The sequence below is a fragment of the Dermacentor silvarum genome, chromosome 1, assembly GCF_013339745.2.
Source record: "Dermacentor silvarum isolate Dsil-2018 chromosome 1, BIME_Dsil_1.4, whole genome shotgun sequence".
NCBI lineage: Eukaryota > Metazoa > Arthropoda > Arachnida > Ixodida > Ixodidae > Dermacentor > Dermacentor silvarum.
The window spans coordinates 58,404,689-58,423,206 of NC_051154.1; positions in this window are offsets into that span (position 1 = coordinate 58,404,689).

An 18,518-nucleotide genomic window follows, 5' to 3' on the forward strand; every position below is an offset into this window, starting at 1 on the left:
CAACGGTAAAGTTGGTTCACATCCGAACAAAAGGTAAAAGGAAGAATATCTAGCAGTGTCGTGGCGGGAGGAATAATATGCTAATGTCACGTATGATAGTGCAAGGTCCCAATCACGGTGGTCAGCCGACACGCACTTTGAAAGCATGTATGTTAAGGTGCGATTCAAGCGCTCAGTGAGCCCGTTCGTCTGGGGATGGCATGGTGTGGTGATCTTGTGCTGCGTGGAGCAGCAGCGCAGGATGCGGTCGATGACTTTCGACAGGTACGGCCTCGGTCAGTCAGCAATTGACGTGAGGCACCGTGTACTAAAATTACGTCACTGAGGAGAAAGTTCGCCACGTCTGTAGCACAGCTGTTCGTCAGCGCTCGTGTCATTGCATAGCGCGTCGCGTAATCGGTAGCGACGGCAACCCATTTGTTTCCTGAAGCTGATGTAGGAAAGGGTCCGAGAAGGTCCAAACCTACACGGAAAAAAGGCTCAAGTGGGACGTTGATGGACTGAAGATATCCAGCAGGAAGCGTAGACGGTTTCTTTCGGCGTTGACAGAGCTCGCAGGCGCTCGCATAACGCCGCACCGAGCGGGCTAGGCCAGGCCAATAGAAGCGACTGGCGCACGCGGTCATGTGTGTGAGTAACACCAAGGTGGCGAGCGGTTGAGGTGTCGTGAAGCTCACGAAAAACTGTAGAGTGCAGGTGTGATGGTATGACGAGAAGGAGGTCAGGACTGTCAGGACACACGTTACGCCAATATAAGGTACCATCCATCTAGGTGAACTTGTGAAAAGAGGCGTGGCTAGGAAATGATTCCAGGCGCTCAATTATTTCCCTTAAGTTAGCATCCCGGCGCTGTTCCTTGGTGATGTTAAGCATCTGGCTCACGGAAAAGACGCAGTCGAGAGATTCAGTGCACGAAGAGTTACAGTCGGCCACAGGGTAGCCGGACAAACAATCCGCATCTTCGTACAGGACCGTGTAGGTGTACTCTTGCAGGCGCAGTGCCCATCGAGCAAGTCTGCCTCTGGGGTCTTTCAAAGAGGCGAACCAACAGAAGGCATGGTGGTCTGAAACTACTGTGAGCGGTCGGCCAAATAGATTAGGGCGAAATTTTGCAATTGCCCATACAAGAGTGAGGCACTCGCTCTTGTATGGGCAGGGGAAGGAACTCGCCTATACAAGTACACGGGTGTTTTTCGCATTTCGCCCCCATCGAAATGCGGCCGCCGTGGCCGGGATTCAATCCCGCGACCTCGTGCTTAGCAGCCTAACACCATAGCCACCAAGCAACCACGGTGGGTACCTCAGGTAAAAGGGGAGTCTTGTTTAAGGAGATCTGTGAGCGGTTTCGCAATCACTGCAATATGATTGAGAAACCGGCGAAAATAGGAGCAGAGCCCCATAAAGCTGCGAACATCTTTGGCAGACTTTGGCACGGGGAAGTCTTTGTGTACACCGGTAGCGGCCACAATATGACCAAGGATCGTACTGTGGCGACGGCCAAAACGGCACTTCGATGAATTCAGTTGAAGTCCGGCACGGCGGAACACGTCAAGAACCACTGAGAGGCGTTCGAGATGTGTACCAAACGTAGGCGAAAACACAATTACCTCGTCTAAATAGCACAAGTACCACAAGTACCACTTGAGTCCATCATTCGCTCGAATGTGGCTGGGGCATTACAAAGACCGAAAAGCATGACCTTGAACTAGTAAAGCCCATCAGGAGTTACAAAAGCCGTTTTCTCTCGGCCCATGGGGTCCACAGCAATTTGCCAATATCCAGATCTAAGGTCGATAGAAGAGAAGTAAGCGGCACCATACAGACAATCAAGGGCAACATCAATTCGCGGTAACGGGTAAGCGTCTTTCTCCGTAATGTTGTTGAGGTGCCGATAGCCCACACAAAAGCGCCACGATCCATCATTATTTTTCACTAAAATAACAGGGGACTTCCAGGGACTGCAGGATGGCTCGATAATGGCCTGTGCAAGCATCTTGTTGGCTTCCTGCTGGATGACGCTTCGCTCAGACGCAGACACTCGATAGGGGAGTCGGTGAACAGGGCTCGCATCGCCTGTGTCTATCCGACGCGCGACAACGGACGTCTGGCCCAAAGGCCGTTACCGAAGTCGAAAATGTCTCGATCAGACTCGAGAATACGTCTTAGGGCGTCAGTATGCGCAGTCGGAAGGTCATTGGCGATCATGCTGCGAATTTCGCTGCTGCCACGTGTCGGCGTCGGAGTGCTCTCTTCTGAGGATGTAGCATCAATTGCAAACGTTTCTAGCTGAAAGTCATGCGGGGGGGGGGGGGGGGGGGGGTCAAAGGTGGGCTACGGAAAGCCCCTTTGGAAGTACTTGCTTGGTGAAGCCGAAATTCACAAGTAGAAGGCAGGTTGTGTGCTGCCACGTCCATTGCTTGCCTCAGCTGCCTCCGTTGCCTCCGTGTTTACAATGGATGTACATGACACCCGGTGGGGCTCAGGAAACCTCTGTTTCGGGGGATATCGTAGACACTGACTGGGTAGACGACACGAAACTCTGGCCACAGCTTCAGAGTACATGTAAAAGCGCTTTCGGAGCTCATTAAGCTTTGTCCAAAAAGCGCGAGCAGCGTATATGATGCTTGATCTAAAATCGAGGCTAAAAATGTATTCCAAGCTATCCAAACTTTCCGCTTATGAATTGAATCATGGTTAAGTGTGCTTTGCTTTTCGTTCTTTACTTGGCAATTGCTTTGAAGCAGCGGCTTGTCACGTTTCTGACTCAGTGAAGTTCGTCGGTGCGGTCACCATCTCATTATTTTCTGCTTAATCGCTCGCGGGTGTGCTCAGTCGCAATAGATTTGTTCTTGCTGCACACAAGGCTTGCCACATAGCTGTTCTGCACTCTGTAATAGCTTGTAGCAAAGATGTATTATCGCTAGTAACTCGTCGCTTACCCCTGTTGACTGTCACGAAACATCCAGCTTCGACCATTCGTGTGCTGTCGGTGTAGTCGCTGTCACCCATGCTTCGGCGCATTGATTCAAGTGTGCGCCCATTCACGTATTCTTAATACGTTGGCGATAGAGTGTACGAAAGTTTGCGTGCGAGTTGGGTAAATGTGGGTAGATAACGTGCTATTAACTTACTATGCCAGGAAGCGGTGTTACGGCCTTTGTCATTGTTTAACAAGCGGTACTCACTCTTTCCGACGTTCCGGGGTTGAAGTCTTTTCTTTGGAGGTTAGCGACATAGCTATCGCGAATGAGTAAATTTTTTTTTTATTCACGAGGAAAGTCGTGCATTGAGAAGGGCCGGCAATACAGGCTGTCCGTATGTAGCAGCGGTCCGTGAACTTGGTCACACATATTCATTCCATTCCTTAATATGCCAGACACTATTTTTGCAGCCATCTACTGCACACGTCTTCAGTCCACCGCTCCACATTTTGCAGCATGAATGGAGCACAGTGCGTGAGCAAAAACCCAGTTGCATTACTGACAGCTGATCGAACGGAAACAGGGCAGAAGCGGTAATGGTTTCGTATTCGTGCGATTTCGCTGAGGAAACGTGCGGCGCACCGCCTAACGCGTCATCTCATTTCTCGAGAACAAACTGCTCCGCGAAAAAGGTCAATAAAAATTCCGCCTGCAGAGCCAGTGATTTCTTCGCAACGTAGTTTGGGAATACACGAATATAGCGTTTTAGGGTTTTGTATTAAGTTACTGCGCATGAACAAGATCGGGTTGCACTTGGTTTGCACCCTTCACTGGGGGAAGAGCTAGGAAGCAGTACGAAAATGAAAAAGCAAAGCAAAACACAACAGCGTTCATCGCGCAATTAAAGGCAGCCGCACAGCCCAGTCGTCATTAAAAGGTGGAGCAGCGCTCCGGCAGTTTCCTATGCCGATGACGGTCGAGTCCGTCGTCCCATATATATTTTCCTCTGTGAAAGCTCTGTCATCCAGTCGGCTTAAAGCAACACGCAAAGTCTGTATTTCATCGTCAAAAGAAGGAGAGTAGATGAGTATATGTTTTATGGTCTCGTCACAATCACAAAAGTTTCACATTTTGAAGGATAGAGGCGGTTCTTCTTCGCCGAGCCCAGACCTCCAAGTGCCCGGCATGCCCGGCTAGAGGTACGGCCGAACATCTTCTGTTGAGCTGCTCTGCCTTTGACCCGATTCGAGAAAGGACACTTCACTCCCTGGGCGGGAACCGACCTGGCACCCTGCAGGAGTGGCTTGACCCGCCATCCCACATCGTGCCCAAGGACTCACTCCAGCTTTGGCGTGCTTTTTTAGACTTTTTCAGGGAAAAGGAAGGGCCTCGCCGCCTCATTGCAGGCCTGACCTCGGCACCACTCCTCCTCGAGGAAGAAGAGAGCACCGGGCTCCCTCCCCCACCCCCATAGAGCACCCCTTTTCTGCCTCAAGGTTTCACCTATTAAATGCAGAAATAAAGACGTTAAAAAATTACTCTATCTCCCGCTAAAGGGAACCATGTGTGGATGCGAAGCAGCGGTAGAGTACACTCTAGCAGCGGGGAGATGGTTAGCTTGAGCGGGCGATGGTTTCGCGGCAGCGGCCCGAGCGCTCATCGCGGCGCTGCACAGGAGAGAAAATGAGGCGCGCGCGCTCCGTCATTTTCATACCGCGGAACTACCGTGGCGCCCCCAGCGGAGTATGCAGCTTGAGCGGGAGATGGTTTCGCGGCAGCGGCCCGAGCGCTCATCGCGGCGCTGCACAGGAGAGAGAATGAGGCGCGCGCGCTCCGTCATTTTCATACCGCGGAACTACCGTGGCGCCCCCAGCGGAGTATGCAGCTGTCTCACCACCTGTCGTGCGCGCTGCTCCGGATTCCTAGAGGAGAGAAAGGGGGAGAGTGCAGGAGAGGAGAGAGAGAGAGGGGGGAGGGGACGCGCATGCGCTGTGGGGTGTGGCACGCGGGCACCGCTCCGTAGTGGATTCCTAGAGGAGAGAAAGGGTGGGGAGCGTAGGAGAGCAGAGAGAGGGGGAGGGACCGCGCATGCGCTGTGGGGGTGTGGAACGCGGGCGCCGCTTCGTAGAGGATTCCTAGAGGAGAGAAAGGGGAGAGCGTAGGAGAGGAGAGAGAGGGGGAGGGAACGCGCATGCGCTGTGGGGTGTGGCACACGGGCACCGCTCCGTAGAGGATTCCTAGAGGAGAGAAAGGGTGGGGAGCGTAGGAGAGGAGAGAGAGAGGGAGAGAGGGAACGCGCATGCGCTGTGGGGGTGTGGGACGCGGGCGCCGCTCCGTAGAGGATTCCTAGAGGAGAGAAAGGGGGTGCGTAGGAGAAGAGAGAAAAAGGAGAGGGAACGCGCATGCGCTGTGGGGGTGTGGGACGCCGCGGGAGGGACGGACAAAGCCGCCGGCAAGAAAAAGAGTTTCACGAGACACTGTCCAGTACAGAAACAGTAAGCGTGTGCGAAAGCGAATCCCAGCCACAAACGACTCAGTTGCGTAGCGTCAAGACAGATCAGGCGGTAGTCGAAGGCGCAGTGAAGGGTGAAGGGAGTGGCAGTCGCGAGTTGGCACATTTTGCTGAATTCCAATGCTCTAATGAATTGCGACGAGCAAGTAGACGAAGTTGCAGTGCTGCATCAGGCCTCGACAATGACACAGCCACACGCTGGACTTGTTGGCGGGCGTATAGTGCGCTGCTTCGTCGGTGCTTTCATTGCCTATGATACCGCAACGGCCCGGCAGCCACCTAAATTTGGTTGTATGCCTATTTTGAACAGCGTGGTGGTAAGATTATCTTATTTCAGGTACCAGCTGTATCATCATCACCATCATCATCATCAGCCTATATTTTATGTCCACTGCAGGACGAAGGCCTCTCCCTGCGATCTCCAATTACCCCTGTCTTGCGCTAGCGTATTCCAACTTGCGCCTGCAAATTTCCTAACTTCATCATCCCATCTGGTTTTCTGCCGACCTCGACTGCGCTTCCCTTCTCTTGGTATCCATTCTGTAACCCTAATGGTCCACCGGTTATCCATCCTACGCATTACATGGCCTGCCCAGCTCCATTTCTTCCGCTTAATGTCAACTAGAATATCGGCTATCCCGTTTGTTCTCTGATCCACACCGCTCTCTTCCTGTCTCTTAACGTTAGTCCTAAGATTTTTCGTTCCATCGCTCTTTGTGCGGTCCTTAACTTGTTCTCGAGCTTCTTTGTTAACCTCCAAGTTTCTGCCCCATATGTTAGCACCGGTAGAATGCAATGATTGTACACTTTTCTTTTCAACGACAGTGGTAAGCTCCCAGTCAGGATTTGGTAATGCCTGCCGTATGCACTCCAACCCAATTTTATTCTTCTGTAAATTTCTTTCTCGTGATCAGGGTCCCCTGTGAGTAATTGACCTAGATAAACGTACTCCTTTACAGATTCTAGAGGCTGACTGGCTATCCTGAATTCTTTTTCTCTTGCCAGGCTATTGAACATTATCTTTGTCTTCTGCATATTCATCTTCAACCCAATTCTTACACTTTCTCGATTAAGGTCCTCAATCATTTGTTGTAATTCGTCTCCATTGTTGCTGAATAGGACAATGTCATCTGCAAACCGAAGGTTGCTGAGATATTCGCCGTTGATCCTCACTCCTAAGCCTTCCCAGTCTAACAGCTTGAATACTTCTTCTAAGCATGCAGTGAATAGCATTGGAGAGATTGTGTCTCCTTGCCTGACCCCTTTCTTGATAGGTATCTTTCTACTTTTCTTGTGGAGAACCAAGGTAGCTGTGGAATCCTTGTAGATGTTTGCTAAGATATTCACCTATGCCTCCTGTACTCCTTGATTACGCAATGCCTCTATGACTGCTGGTATCTCTACTGAATCAAATGCCTTTTCATAATCTATGAAAGCCATGTAGAGAGGTTGATTGTACTCCGCAGATTTCTCGATTACCTGATTTATGACATGGATATGATCCATCGTAGAATATCCCTTCCTGAAGCCAGCCTGTTCTCTTGGTTGGCTGAAGTCAAGTGTTGCCCTGATTCTATTGGAAATTATCTTGGTGAATATTTTATACAATACTGAAAGCAAGCTAATGGGTCTATAATTCTTCAGTTCTTTAACGTCTCCCTTCTTATCGATTAGTATAATGTTGGCGTTCTTCCAGCTCTCTGGTACACATGAAGTTGTGAGGCATTGCGTATAAAGGGCTGCAAGCTTTTCAAGCATGATATCTCCTCCATCTTTGATTAAATCTACTGTTATTCCATCTTCTCCAGCAGCTTTTCCCCTGGTCATGTCTTTCAAGGCCCTTCTAACTTCAGCGCTAGTTATAGAAGGAGCCTCTGTATCCGGTTCATCACTATTTTGAATGAAAGTAGCTTGGCTGTTTTGGGCACTGTACAGGTCAGTATAGAATTCTTCCGCTGCTTTTACTATGTCATCGAAATTGCTGATGATATTACCATGCTTATCTTTCAGTGAATACATCTTGCCTTGTCCTATGCCAAGCTTTCTTCTTACTGATTTAATGCTGCGTCCATATTTTACGGCTTCCTCAATCTTTCCCACGTTATAATTTCGAATATCCCTTACTTTTTTCTTGTTGATTAGTTTTGACAGTTCAGCGAATTCTATCTGATCTCTTGAGTTGGATATTTTCATCTTCTGTCGTTTCTTTATTAGGTCCTTTGTTTCTTGGGAGAGCTTACCTACTGGTTGCCTTGGTGCCCTACCTCCCACTTCAATTGCTGCTTCTGAGATCAACCTAGTTACGGTTTCATTCATTACTTCTATGTTGTCTTTATCTTCCTTTTCGAAAGCTGCATATTTGTTTGCAAGCACCAGCCTAAATTGGTCTGCTTTTACCCTTACTGCCTCTAGGTTGGCCTGTTTCCTCTTGACTAATTTCACTCTCTCTCTCTTCAAATTGAGAGAAATCCGAGACCTCACTAACCTATGGTCACTGCACTTAACCTTACCTAACACTTCTACATCCTGCACTATGCTTGGATCGGCAGAGAGTATGAAATCTATTTCATTCCTTGTTTCTCCATTAGGGCTTTTCCAGGTCCACTTCCTGTTGCTGCGCTTCCTGAAGAAGGTATTCATTATTCGGAGCCTATTCCTTTCCGCGAATTCTACTAACATCTCTCCTCTTGCATTCCTAGAATCGATGCCGTAGTTGCCAATTGCTTGCTCACCAACCTGCTTTTTCCCCACTTTTGCATTGAAGTCGCCCATGACTAAAGTATACTGAGTTTGCACCTTTCTCATTGCTAGTTCAACATCTTCATAAAACTGTTCTATTTCTTCATCATCGTGACTAGAGGTTGGGGCATAGGCTTGTACTACCTTCATTTTGTACCTCCTATTCAGCTTTATTACTACAACTGCTACCCTCTCATTTATGCTGTAGAATTCATCAATGTTGCCCGCTATGTTGTTATGCACTAAAAATCCTACCCCGGATTCTTTCTTATCTGGAAGACCTCTGTAGCAGAGGACGTGGCCGTTAGTCAGCACTGTGTAAGCCTCACCAGTTCTTCTAACCTCACTAAGGCCAATAATATCCCAGGAAATGCCTGATAATTCTTCAAATAGTCCTGCTAAGCTAGCCTCACTCGAGAGGGTGCGCGTGTTGAACGTTGCCAGGTTCAGTTTCCATTGGCGGCCTGTCCTTGACCCAGAGATTCTTAGCACCCTCTGCCGCGTAGCAGGTCTGACCGCCGCCTTGGTCAGGTGCTCCGCAGCCACTGGGAACTGAGGGCCATGGGTTAATTGTCGGAGTCATTAGGGAGGTAGTGGCCGAATACTGCACCAGGGAGGCCAATTCCTGTTCTGGTGAGGGAGTGGCTTTGATGAAGCTTAGTGGGCCTGCCTAGTTTGGTTGTACCTGCACTAGTATAGCCCCACTAGCTCTCGGCAATATGTATTTTTTTTTTTTGCCGGTGTCAGGCACCACTCCATGCCTGAAAATGTGGTGGGATCGAGCAGGATTCGAACTTACGACCTTCAGATTTGAAGTCGGGTGTTCTACATCTACTCCACGCCACCACCTGTATATGGGGGCTGTATATGGGGGCCATAATGTAGGTTTTCTATAACGCAAGATAAACGGGATCAGAACTTGCGGCTCTCAAAGACGCCGTTGGTTAAATTCATCAGCAGCCACCTAACCAATATGCCTTATATGTATACTTTGTTATTCCAAGGCGGTTCTCTATACTCTTATGTTTTACTATATTGATTTAGGTTATGTGCACGAACGAGGCTGCTACGAACGACAGACTCGTTTAATCGTGACACCGCAGTCTTGCAGGTACACGAGAACACACAGTCGTCAACTGAACACATTAACACATTAAGTAACGCATTAAGGTGTTACTCATGAGACATCAGCGTTAATGTACAATATACGACAACCAGCAAGTGTCTTCAATACTCTTCACGAAACATCAGAGGTGGGGTTTTATCCCGGTGCAACTCAATTACCTAACAAGGGCAGGTGGTTCGGCAAAGCACCTTCAAATGGAGCAATGCATTCAGTCGGACACTCTTCGCGGCTGGCACAAGCACCGCTAATTCTTCCGGATATGCTGCATGAACTCGCGAGAAGGGATTAATGTGCGTGAAAAACCCGCGCGGTAGCTGGTTGGAGACGGCCATGACCTGAGGGAGTGGCAGAACATTGTACAACTTGGAATCACTCCAAGTTTTTCCGTCGCCCAGAACGAAGGATAAAGGGCCGTGCTGCTTGATGACATTCTTCTGCCAAAAGAAGGTGAGATTAGTATGAACAACGCAAACGGTTTCTACTTCCGAATCGGGTCTCCCACTACTGCCTCTTATGAGCTTTGTCTGCCTTCGTTTTTCTGCGCCTTGCATGCTGTTCTGCCGTTTGTAATTTGCCCGCTGAGGTAACCTTGACGGCTCGTCTGAACGTTGCTTAGCGAATGAAGGTGATGAAAATTTTCTAATTGCGCCAGAAACATCATATTGAAAAGTCGGTAGTAGGCGAACGAAGAAGCCTTTACAAAAACTTAAATTTAGAGCGCGAAGAGAGCCGAACTTTTTGGGATGGTAGAAGCCAGCTGTACGGATTACCCAGCTGAGCCTTCTGAAAGGCGCCCTTGTAGAAGGCAAAGACGGTGGAGCAGTTATTTTAACAGAATCCGAGCACCTCTGAAGTATTGGGGGTTGACAAATATGTATGTGTGTGTGTCCTTGTTCACCTTTAAAACTAAGACCTAACGTCTTTATTACCGTCTAGGGTTATGAGAGGTACCGTGCTCAACAGCAGAAAAGGAAGCCATTACCCCTTGACAGGGAAGCTCCTGGAGAAAACAAGCTGCAGCCTCGAACGGGAATCGACCTTTTGAATAAAATCAAGTGACGTTAAGCAGAAAACTCGGCTGATGACTCGAGCAGGAAAGTCTAGCTAGAAAAGCTGCCCCGACAAAATGCAGTCGCGTGACTCAGATCCAGCTAAGCTTTAAAGTTATACCCTTTTCACATGACACAGATATACCGGAAGGTGCAAGCTTCTGAAAAACAACGTGATTGGCTAAATTGACGCAAATGGACGTAACGAAAGAACTTTGTTAGCGGGAAGACTTGCTGTCAGTGTCATCATGTCGCGTTATTCTCGATTCATAGTAGTGGCAGGAGCAACGTCGCCGCGTCATCGAATACCCGAATTAAAAATTCGTGAAATTTAGCGTCCCGAAACTGGCGCAGTGGGTTATGAAGGACGCTGTATAGTAAAGGGGCTCCGGGTTAATTTTGGACTATCTGAAGTTCCTTAGCACGCGCCCAAATTTGAGCGCACGTGCGTTCTTGCATTTCTTCCCCATCTCAATGCGGCCCCCGCCAGGAATCGAACCATGCGACCTCATTCTCAGCAGCAAAACGCCATAGCCATTGAGTCACCACGGCGGGTGAATGCCCGAATGCAGTAATTTAAGAGTGAATGTTTTATGCCTCTTGAAAGTAGAAATTATACTGCGTACAGTGAGCGGTCGAAAAGTGTGACCACCGGCGCACCAAGAATAGGACGCTTTTTAAAATAATCTCAGTTGTTATTTGAGCTCAATAAAGTCATTCACAATCAATCAAAATCGGTTTTATTCATCGTAATCTCTACATCCAACTGCCGTAGTCCCCTCACAACGACTGCTTCCCGATCATTTTCATATTTCCCCTTTTATTTGTTTTATACAGACAAAGACGCTCGATGAGACATCCAATGTTCACAGAATGGGTTTCTCATCGCTGACTTTCTCCTTATTTTTTTTTTTTATGGAATCCTGATGCCCCAGACAGAAGCCAGCCTGAAGCACGCATATAGTGCGTCTGCCGGCGCCGACCGGTACTTCTACACACGCGGACGGTGTGCGTCGTGCCAAAATCTTTGAAGTTTCTTGTCTCTTTCTGTCTCGTCGCCGTTTGCCAGCATTCGTTTGCCAACATTTCCACGGCGCCACACGACTACCTGCTGACGAGGTGACGCCATATATTTAGCTCTGTCGTCGGCCACCGCCGTGTTTGATACCTAGGCGCCGTGCCAAGAAACAATGGTAAGGCGCGGCGTGATCATACCTGACTTTACATCTTCTTTAATGCTACCATATTTTTGTTCCTCGTACGCTCCTTTAAAGCCCCCCTTTTTTAAGCCTCATTCGTTATGAGCGTCGCCAACGTCCTTGTTTCACTCAAACGTACTTTTTTTATTTCATCCGGATCAAAAATGGGCGCTCAGTGCCCATTATTTGCTCACTGTTTCCGACAGCACACTCGGTATTCAAATCGCGCGCGGACTGTCGCGTTTACAAGCGCTGTCAACTTCTCAGTGGCCTGCGTCGACTATAGCAAAATTTTAAAACGCAAATGAAGGGCGAAAAGGGCTCTTGAAAAACACACCCGCGTGCTAGTCGAAGCACGTCTGCAAGGTGCACGTGGCCCCGACGCATATCCACCTGGTGCGAATCGTTTGCTTCTCTTGAATCACCGCGACTGCCATAACGCTGGCATGCGTTTCGTTTTATTTTTTGATGCGGGTACAGTATTCCCCACCAGGGCTGAGCATCGATTACCATCGTTAACTTCATATATTATCACCATTCCCTCTAATATTGACTCCCTTATCGGTCCAACAAAAATGCAGGCGAGAAGCAAGAATATGGAAAAACCACTCTCACGGGAAAAGGCGAAACACTGCAGTTGGTTGACTTCAAGAGTTTCAGTTTTGCACATGCAGCTTTCTGGGCTGATGAAGAATGGGGTACACACCCCAAGAAATTGGTTTCCGTAGAAGCCGGTTATGTGATCGGCTCAATGCATTCCGAAGCGATTGGCATTGAAGCGACAGCAATGGCATTTCAGGAGAAGGGCAATATCGTATCCTCGCAAAGGCTATATCCGCATGTGATGGAGTAAATCATTCTAAGGATAAATGAGTGCAAATCTGTAAAGGCTACTCACGACCACATGCGACGCCGCCCTGTGGGATGGCATTGGGAGAGGCCGACTGGCAACTGGAGTCATGATGGATCTAGGCCGCGAAAACGGCGATTGGAACTGTGAATTTTTCCAACAAGTCAGTGTGATATCTCATGCAAGTACATGTGGAATTCCTCCGCAGTGTTAGTCCTTGACCAAGAAAAAAAAATATTACCCGCCGCGGGGGCTCAGTCAGCTAAGGCACGAGATCGCGGAATCGAATCCCGGCCGCGGCGGCCGCATTTCGATGGAGGCGAAATGCAAAAACGCACGTGTGCTTGCGTTGACAGCGTTGTAGTGCACGTTAAAGAACCCCCAGGTGGTCAAAATGAAACCGGAGCTCTCCACTACGGCGTGCCTCATAATCAGAACTGGTTGTGGCACGTAAAACCCCAGAAAGAAGAAAAACAAAGAAAAAATTTACAGTCACTTTAGCATACACCAAAGAGGATGAAGGCGAAAGCCTGCGCGCTCACGAGACATTCATTAAATTATACTTGACAATCTCATTCATTTGCTTTGTTACTTCTTACTACTTGTTTTCTCCCCCCAAAGGTCGTGGGTTCGAGTGCCTTAATTGACGCTATCTTAATTAACTGGGCCTTAATTAACTTCGGCCTAATCAACACCAAAGGTCGTAGGCTCTAGTGCCTCAATTAACCCGATATTGATTAACTGTGCCTTAATTAACTTCACCTTAACACCAAAGATTGTGGATTCGACTCCCATTGAAGGTCGAGGGTTCGACTCCTTTTTGCGCCTTTCGTGTAGTACACACGTTTTCGCTCAAGGACTTTGAAGGTCGACTGAAGGATGAGACATATAAGACTTTCGCCTTAACAATATTGTACTGCGCTGGACGCATATCGAGCTGCTTCGTTAGCGAAGTTATGTCAACCATGCAAAAATCACATGGCAGCCGCTAAAAGTTTTTCGAAAGCACGATAATACATTTCTCAGATGTCACGTATTAATCGCTTATGATCCGCATGGCATTATGCTGTTCACGTGCACAGAAACACCCCCCTGCTAAATATTCGCATAACAATGTATTCATTTGCCCAGGATGGTATACACTCTGTCCGATACATTCAACAGCAGCATCATAAGTGGAAAGCTCTTACTTCGTCAATTTCGAGACTTGTCAATTTATAAAATTCGTTTGTGACCATTTACTTCAGCATGACAATGGTGCCAATGAAACTTGTGGAAGAGATTGAACCACCTGTGTAAGTGCAGATTTCATTTGTTCATTTGCCCTTGCCTCGCGCAAGAAAGAACAGCGTAATCTGTTTTGGGGCTCGCATTTATACAGACTGGCTTTCTTCGAAATATATGGAACTGCGCAGCAACAGCTAGAAAGGTAGATACGGAGAAGCAAAAGCAAGGAGGTCAACCAGACACACGTCCTGTTTGCTAGCTTACACAGCTGAATGAAAAGAGGGATTTATTATTATTATTATTATTATTATTATTATTATTATTATTATTATTATTATTATTATTATTATTATTTGATTTGAAAACATATACATTTGACAGGAAAGTGAAAGCAAAGAGAGAACCATGAAAAGGGGGGGGGGGGGGGGATTAATAGACGGGCGCCCACACGCAGGGCTACACAGCACACTGTACAATTTTGAAACCACCAAATGAGTACGGTGTTCTCGGTGCAGATGCGAAGCTCGCTGTCAGAAGAGGACCGGTGATCCGGTGGTTATAAAAAATGTAGCCTGAGGCTTTTCCACGGGCAGGAAAGTGAGATGGCGTTCGGGAATTCAAGATGAACCTCGAATCTGCGAAATTCTAAGATGAAAGGGAATCTCTCGTGGAGAATCTGCAAAAAAAAAGGGGCCTTCCGCATGCGTGCCTGCAACACCTTGCATTTCCCGAGGGATCAGTTATAGCCCGCAAAGAAACTTCACGTCTCCTTATCGAATTCTTAAGAGAGACTGGCTTGATGGGCATATGGTGAAACCCTTCAGCGATATTGTAAGAGACGCTCAGGCAGAGCAATTGCTGGCCTTGATCGCCAGGTTAAACCCGCCTGTTCCTACAATTCACCACCACTACCACCACCACCACCTACTTTACGAGTATGTCAGGTGTGTCAGTGGCTATTAAGTGAAATAGCGAGAGAGAGAGAGAGAGAGAGATAGCAAGGAGAGAAAAGGCAGGGAGGTGAACAAGACAAGTGTCCGGATTATGTTTGTCAGAAATATGTGGTTTTTTGGAGGCGGTAATCATCGTGGCTTCTGAAGCCAACCGAGATGCCACTAGCAAGCGCGAAGTGCCCGGCCTTGCATTACTCTGAAGAGCACGGACGTTGGATTTGCACGCTGTATCGCAAACACTCGCGAAGGATGTTCTGCGTAATTACAGCGTGTAGATCTCGCAGCTGCACCTCACGTTTTTCTGCCCTTAAGCTTTACCACGTATGCAATAAAATCTTGTTTTTAATGTAAAGCGAGCACAGTGGAGGAGGGTTCTTTGTCGAGACGACGTCCAGGAAACGGTTCGTGTTTAGCTGTCCCATAACAGCTTGATTGTTGATCGAAATATGGGACCATGTCATATGCTTGCGAGTAAACCCCACTGCAGTGTGCACTTAATCGGAACACTCAGGCCTTGAGCGCAGCAGCGCGAACATGCTATGGTTGGTACACGCTTCGTACTGACGACGAGCTCATCAACGCAGACGCGCAGGTGGAAATGGGCTCGGTACAAACGAGACGCCTGGCTGTGTGCGGCAGAGCCTCAGCAAGACCCATAATAGCAAAAATGCCCGTACACAGCCCTGAGGGAGGTCATGTCAGGTGTGTATACTGGTCGGCATTTTGTCGATCCTTGCTGAATGCAAAGAGGAGCTCCTGGAAAAGTAGTTCCGTATGTGGAGAATCATTAGACCACTAGTTCCGTAAGCCTATGACGTACCAAGATTGGCTTCATAGATGAAGTCAACTTTTGCGCCTCTTACATTGCAGAACGTTGCTAATATTAAGAGATTGCAGTGCTTCATCGGCAGGGTCTTTGCACCGCTCAAGGTATACTGTTCGAGACACACGAGGATCAGCTTTTCGATCCCTTTTCCCGCAATAGTTGACAGTGCAGGGCCGGTATTTTGTAGCGATTACTTTAAAGTAATAATGCCTTTTCGCGCTTATCGCGCTTTGTCAGTGGTCAGAGCGACGGTCCGCTCGCGTTATCAACGTTGATATCGTGAGCGGACCGTCGCTCTGACCACTGACAAAGCGCGATAAGCGCGAAAAGTCATTGTTACTTTAAAGGCATCGCTACAAAATACCGGCCCAGTCATTCGATGCAATGGCAGCCCGAGCGCCGACATCCCAGGTTTTAGTAATGAGATGAAGTTTAAAGAAAAATTAAATTATGGGGTTTTACGTGCCAAAAGCAGTTCTGATTATGAGGCACGCCGTAGTGGGGGACTCCGGAAATTTAGACCACCTGGGGTTCTTTAACGTGCACCTAAATCTAAGTACACGGGTGTTTTCGCATTTCGCCCCCATCGAAATGCGGCCGCCGTGGCCGGGATTCGATCCCGCGACCTCGTGCTCAGCAGCCCAACACCATAGCCACTGAGCAACCACGGCGGGCAGTGGCGTAGCCAAGGGGGGGGGGTGGGGGGGTTCAACCCTCCCCCCGAAATTTTTTGCCCCCCCCCCCCCCCTAACCCACCCTTTGCTCTCGTCGCTTCGCGCTGACATATTTCAAGAAACCGGTGCTACTTTCACATTTTCATTCCTGGGCGCTTCCGTTTGGGTTGGTAATTTACAGCGAATCATGTCTGCATATGGAAAAAAAACTGTCACGGTGTTTGTCAAGGCCTTGACACTCTGTGAGGTTTTGGGCGCGAATGTGGCGGCCGCATTCTGAAACAACAAATGCGCAACAAATGAAGCAACAAATGCGGCAGCCGCATTTTAGATGAAGGCGAAAATGCTCGAGGCCCGTTTACTTAGATTTAGGTGCACGTTAAAGTCCCCAGGTGGTCGAAATTTTCGGTATACATTTCCGCCGCTTCCCTTCAGGTGCCGGTTAGGCCGCGTTCGCGTAGGAACTTGGTCTCGAAGCTGGCGGAAGCGGCAAAATCTTGCAAAAATCCGCCCGCCTAGGCGGCAAAACAGGCAGAAAAACAGGCGGCGAGCCAAATTGGTCTCGGACCGATTTTTTCGCCATGGCGAAGCGGAAACGTGGCGGAAAGTCGTTCTGCTCGACCGGAAGCTACACTAGCATGTAAACTTCCGGTCGTAACATTGAACATGGCACCAAAAGTGTAGGCTGCAATGCTGATCGACGCGATCAAGAACCACCCCTTGCTCTACGACAAGAGAAGTACTAAAACGTACTGTCAGCAATACTCGCGATAGTATTCAACTTCGCGCGACCGGAGGCGCGGCAACGAAGCCAACGGAGTCGCGTGACCCAACTTCTCGCGCTTTTGCAAAGCCAGGCGAACCCACCACCGCCGTTTCCGAGGTTTTCTTGTCTTCCGTTTATTCATTGTCCATTTCTAGAAGACAAGTAGGTAGAAGTATAAAAGCCATTTCTTCTTCCACTTCCATGACAGACAATAGTTAGGCAGATTCCTCGTTGGCGCTCCATAATTCTCCTCGCACGTGCACGGTATGTTGCAGAAGTCGCGGGGTGCTTTTCTCGTCGCGACGATAGATTGGGAGCGTAGGTCTCACGTAGGACGCGCAGGCTTCGGCGAGCCTCAACACAAAGGGCCAGCCCGGGTTTTAGCTTTGATGTTCCCGTTGCCACTTTCGTGTCCTGGAGGCGCCGAAAATAATACGAAATGATGAAATGTTATTACAACTTGTAAATAAAAGCTATTAAAGAAATATAATCACGCCTAGGCAGCAACCTGTGACACAGCGCTACCGCGCCCGTGTGAGGAGAATTACAGAGCGCCAACGAGGAATTTACCGAAGGTCGCAGATGACACGCGAAATTGCGCAAGATGATCACTTTTGATGACGGGTGGGTCAGTGAATGAACATACCGCTCCAAATAATGCGATAATGAGCGCCACCACGCCGACAAACGTACGCAGACTAGATGGATGTGGACGAAAGCGGCGGCCGCGGTGGTAGCAAAACAAATGTGAACTTGGACATGCGCGGAAAAGATTTTCCGGCCGCTTTGGCCTTTCCGGCCGCTTTGGCCTCTCCACCCGCGCGCTTGCCGCTTCCCAAGTGTGAACGTAGCCATAGTCTGCAGCGCAAAACGTCTCTCGTTTGCGATTGCGCCCCTACGGAAGGCTGGTAGTTACTGTTGTGTTGCTGAATCTCAAACCAGCAATTACGAAAGGCTGGTAGTTGCTGTTGTGTTGTGGAATCCCAAACCAGCAATGTACACACCAAAGGGTTGATGCCAGCAGTGAAATTCCACCGACTCGCAACAGAATGCACGAAACAGACAGCCGACAAGCATGGATTACATGTGCGCAGTACAGCGTAAGTAAACTCTTGTTGCAGGCGCTGACAGTTCTCGTCGGAGTTCACGCGTCCTGAGAAATTGATTATGTGCACTATGCACTGAACAAGACCGGAGTTCATTCCTGCATCACTAGTACACCAATCAGTCGAGATTCTGTGAGGTACAAGGCCGCTTCCTGTTTGCACCGGCCTAAGTGAAGCAGAAATGACTCGCACGCACTACTTAAAATGCGTACACATGCCATAACTATGCAGTGCGGTGAAATATTCTGTACAATTCTGAATCTGTTGACGTAAAGGCAAATGACGGCTGCACGCTCGCACACAGCGGAAGACACAGCGGCCCATGCACTTGCCGCAGGAAATGCAAGGCAACGAAAGCTTCGTAAAAAAAAAAAAAGCATTACTCGTTTTTGCGCGTGTTTCAGTTTTCTAGCGCAAAGACGCAGCGAACAAGCTATTGCTATGGGAGTAGGTATATAGCCTGCATGGTCACACGTGCATTTTCACGTGTATAGCCGTCCTTGACTTGTGAAACGCACTTCGCCCCGACGAGGACGACGCCATCTACGCTTAACGGAGATTAACAATTAA